Here is a 5,230-nt window from a genome sequence, read left to right as displayed (position 1 = left end):
TTGCTTGTCTGGTTTTCCTTCAGTCTATTTCCATCCTTGGCCCTCCCCACCCCCACCGCCTCATGTTCTGACCTCCTGGGGATGATCCTTAACCTGCCTGCTGTCTGTGCTCATGGCCAATACACCCCGTAATAGCTGTGCTCTCCATTTAGCTGTTGGCCAAGCTTTTCTCCTGCTGTTCACACTCCTAGTTTCTGCTGGTCTCTTGAGCCTCCCTAAGTCGATACATTCACTTCTCCTTCCGTTTTAACCTCGTGACCCTCAGTCCCGGAGCTGGGGAATGACACAGCTCCCAAGTGTCTGCTCATGTCAGGGCCACCTGCAGCTGAGTCACGTTTATTGTAACAGGGAACCAGATAAGAGGAGATGGACAGGCTAGCACAACCCCTTCACCACTGATATGAAGACAGCTCCCAGGCCACTATACCCATTGGGGAATCGTCAGCATGGGCGCCTATTGCCACTCCCAATGGCTGGGCTCTTCCAGATCCAGGGCTAAGAGCTCCTGTGCATTATTTTATTTTGGGTTCACACTAGCCCTAGGAGGGTGATCACTTAGTGTGGACAGGAAGAGCCATCCCTATCCGCAAGGCTATATCTAAATCAGTGAGACACAGGAGTTCCCATTGTGGCTCAGTAGAAACAAACCCGAATAGCATCCATGAGGACTCAGGTTTGACCCCTGATCTTAGTGGGTTAAGGATCTGCTGTTGCTGTGAGCTGCGGTGTAAGTCTCAGATGTGGCTCGGATCTGGCATTGCTATGAATGTAGTGTAGGCTGGCAGCTGCAGCTCTGATTTGACCCTTAGCCTGGGAACTTCCATATGCCACAGGTGCAGCCCTAAAAAGGCAAAAACAAACAAAAAAACCCCAAAAAACTAAATCAATGAGGCACAGCCCTTATCCACCCCAGATGGAGCCCAGACCGACCCATCCCTTGCCCCAGCAGCTGAGCACCGGGCATGCAGTGACCTGCCTCCTGCTCTGGGGCCCCATGTCTCCAGCTCGCTGCTGGGAGAGGGTTCAGGCTGCATGCCCTGAGCGGGTTGGGGGGCTCTGACTGCCCTGCCATGGGCATCACAGCTTGATTGTCGAGCTTGCAAAGCAGAAGGCTGGCAGTGCTCCTGAGGCCCAGACTTGCTGAGTCAGCACTTGTTGGTCAGGCCAAGGCTGCTGTGGCCACGGTGTGGCTTTGTGCTCTTGTTGTGGGCAAAGGGGAGTAGATGTTCACCTACCCACAGGCTCCCTCAAGCTGCATCTCAGCACCTATGACTTTCCTTCTCCCCAGCTCACCTGAGCCCCTTTCCTGGGCTTTCCCCTTCCTTCCTTTTATTGGTGCTACAATGAACTGAATAGTGTCCCCCCAAATTCAAAGTGGAGGTCCTACCCCTCAGTGTGTGTGCTAGTACTTGGTGGTGGGGCCTTTGGGAGATAATCCAGTTTGTTTGTTTATTTATTTATTCATTGTCTTTTTAGGGCTGCAGGATGTGGAGGTTCCCAGGTTAGGGGCCTAATCAGAGCTGTAGCCAATGGCCTACACCAGAGCCACAGCAACGCTGGATCCTTAAGCCACTGAGGGAGGCCAGTGATGGAACCCACAACCTCATGGTTCCTAGTAGGATTTGTTAACCACTGAGCCACGATGGGAACTCCATATTTTTATTTATTTATTTGTTTGTTTATTTTCCCTTTTAGAGCTGCACCCTTGGTGTGTGGAAGTTCCGAGGTTAGGGGTTGAATTGGAGCTGCAGCTGCAGGCCTATGCCACAGCCACAGCAACGTGGTATCAGAGCCATGTCTGTGACCTATGCCTCAGTTCACAGCAACACCAGATCCTTAACCTGATGAGCGAGGCCAGGAATTGAACTTGCATCCTCATGGATACTAGTCAGGTTCATTACCACTGAGCTACAACGGGCACTCTGATATTTCGATTTAGATGATCTTGTGAGGGTGGGGCCCCCTGATGGGATTGGCACCCTTATAAGAAGAGACAGCAGAGAGCTCACTGGCTCCCCACCACTTAAAGACCCAAAGAAGACAGCCATGTACAAACTAGGAGGAGAGACCAGAACCCGACCACACCACCACCCTGATGTTAGACCTCCCAGCCTCCAGAACCAAGCAATAAATTTCTGTCATTTAAGCCTCCAGTCTGGGGTACCTTATTATGACAGCTCTCACAAACTTGTACAGTTAATTTCCTTATTCTCAGTCCAAGACAGATTTCAAATGTAATTACTGTTGGAATTACTATTATTATATTTGGCTGCACTCGCAGCATGCGAAAATTCCCAGGCCAGGGATCAAATACTTGCACCAGGACCATGACCCGAGCCACAGCAGAGGCAACACCAGGCCCTTAACCCACTGAGCCACCAGGGAACTCTTACGGTTGGGATTACCATGGGAGGTCTGCCTTCATATTTCAAGAGCACAATTAGCAAGCACTTTGTAAAGGATCTGCTTCTAGATGCCCTTGGACCAAGTTGAAAGTCTCGATCTACCCTATAAGGGTGGGTCCATTCCCAGGACATCTGTGAGATCCCACCAGCCCATAACACAGGGACCTCCAGAGCCTGGCCCTCCCACTTGGTCTGCCTTCCCTGCCTCCTCCTCCTCCCTGTACCCTGGTCTCCAGGCAGAGGACCAGAGGATGCAGGAGGCCGCTCCCTGGCACCGTGGGCAGCAAACCCATTCTTTCCTTTCTAAACACAAAGCAATCTCTATGCGCTGCCTCACAGAGGAAAACTGCAAATGAGGCTCTGGGTGTGGTGAGTCCTGGCTCTGGCTCTGCAGGCTGGCCGGCATTTTTCCTTAGGGAGGCCTTTGTTTTCCCTTTCAGAAGAGAGGCCTGAAACATGGAGACACCTCAAAACTCTTCACGTACCACAACCTGGACATCACAACAGACTGGGTAAAGAGTGTCACCAATGCAAAGACTCCTTAAGATGAAAGAAACATGGCACAAGGAAACTTGAGATGCCCTGGAAGCTGTGGATCACAAGTGGAAAAAAAAAAAGGCTCATTGAGGTTTTCCCCAAGCTGACAACAATCCTAAAAATCCATGACTAACAATAACGAGTTGGGAGGCTGAAACTCTTCTGAACTTCAATAATAAAAGCATCATTTGATCAATTGTGCTAGAAAAAAGAATTCTCATTCTATTCTGTCCACAGAAAATTATATTGCAGAATCACTCTTATGTGAAGAGGGGTATGAAGACCAAAAAAAAAAAAAAAAAAAAATGTAGGGAAGAGGGAATTTTGAGATACTTCAGACAATGAATAGGTAAAAATATTGCTTTATTCTTCTGGATTTTGTGGTGTTTGTACTGGTATTTAAATGTGTGGTGTGTTATTCTAAATAAATGGTTCACTTTAGCACCCAAATTTGTTTTGTTTTTTCTTTTTTTTTTTTATGGCCACACTTGTGGCCTGAGCTAGGGGTCCAATCAGAACTGCAGCTGCCAGCCTATACCACAGCCACAGCCACACTGGATCTGAGCCACATCTGCAACCTACTCTGCAGCTTGCAGCAATACCAAATCCTTAATCCACAGAGCAAGGCTAGGGATCCAACCCACATCCTCGAGGACACTATGCTGAGGTCTTAACCTGCTGAAGCCACAGCGGGAACTCCTAGAACGCATTTTGTATTTGTAGTTTTGTTTTTCTTTTTTTTCTTTCTGGCTGTGCCACAAGTATGTGGAAGTTCCCCGGGCCAGGGGTCAAACCCCCACTGCAGCAGTGACCCAAGCCCCAAGCCACTGCAGTGACAACGCCAGATCCTTAAGCCGCTGTGCCAATAGGGAGCTCCTGCATTTTTCTTTTTCTTTTCCTAAAGAGCGTTTCTAATATTGAAGAAAAAGCTTCAGGACCCACAAAACTAGACATGGCCTGTTCTCTTGACCCACGTTCTCGGATGACATTCCACACACCCTCATCCTTTTGGCTCTGCCCTGGGGGTCAGTTCCAGCTGCTCTCCAAAGCTGACCATGTGTGCGCCAGGGAGACCGACGGGGCCATCCCAACAGCTCGTTACCCCTGGGAATAAGATGTGGGCCTGGAGATGTAAAACTTCCATGGGTAGAATCAGCTTCCTCTGCCGCACCAGCTACTTGGAGCACTAATTCTGGTGATGAAAATGGGAGCCTTGGAATTCCCGTTGTGGCAGAGTGGTTGGCGGGTCCGACTGGGAACCATGAGGTTGTGGGTTCGATTCCTGGCCTTGCTCAGTGGGTTAAGGATCTGGCGTTGCCGTGAGCTGTGGTGTAGGTTGCAGATGCAGCTCGGATCCTGCGTTGCTGTGGCTCTGGCGTAGGCCGGCGGCTACAGCTCCGATTCGACCCCTAGCCTGGGAACCTCCACATGCTGCTGGAGCGGCCCTAGAAAAAGGCAAGAAGACAAAGAAAAAAAAAAGAAAGAAAGAAAAGAAAGAAAGAAAAAAGAAAAGAAAAGAAAAGAAAATGGGAGCCTCAAAGAAGACCATGGAGCAATGGCAGGGAGCTTAAATGCCTTTCCAAGAACTCCTGGAAAGAACTAGATCTGGTTCTCTTCCCCTGAAACTTGAGCAAAGCACTGACGGGGGCTTCCCTGGAGCAGAGTGTGATGACAACCTGCTTTGGGGAATTTGTTGATAGGCAGCGTCCCATTCTGTTAAGGGAGAAATAAGTAGGAGTCTGTAGCCTTGACCCCTGCGGGCTTTAACGGATCCCAAATTCCCCTTTAAACCCCATATCCACGTAATACCAAAGTTTTAATGACATTGTGTAATCATTAAAAGAGCACTCCTGAGCTACCCTAGCAGGCCTACACCATCTCCCTGTTAGGTTAGGTCAAGGATTGTCCTAGATTTGGAATTTGCTGTAACTAGTCCCATGAGCTACCTGACTGAATTAAAATCTGATATGTTGATTATTGGAGGCAGTGGCGGGGAGGGGAGTGAAACATTCTAGCACAGATTTATGGTGACAGTTTCAGCCCTGGGAGAAGTGACCACAAAGACCTGAATTGTGTACTTGTCATGGGCGAATTTTTTGGTCCAATAAAGTTGTTTTCAAACTCTGATATGCTCCATGGTCTTTACATTTAGGAATTATACACATGAAATAAATAAAATTAGGAGTTTCCAGCTCAGAGGAAACAAATCTGACCAGCATCCATGAAGACACAGGTTCGATCCCTGGCCTTGCTCAGTCGGTTAATGATCCTGCATTGCCATGAGCTGT

The sequence above is a fragment of the Sus scrofa genome, chromosome 14, assembly GCF_054392235.1.
Source record: "Sus scrofa isolate SSC_HxYL_T2T_F1_AM1 chromosome 14, Sscrofa_HxYL_maternal_Yorkshire_Landrace_v2.0, whole genome shotgun sequence".
Lineage (NCBI taxonomy): Eukaryota > Metazoa > Chordata > Mammalia > Artiodactyla > Suidae > Sus > Sus scrofa.
Note: the sequence above shows the minus strand (reverse complement) of the source record.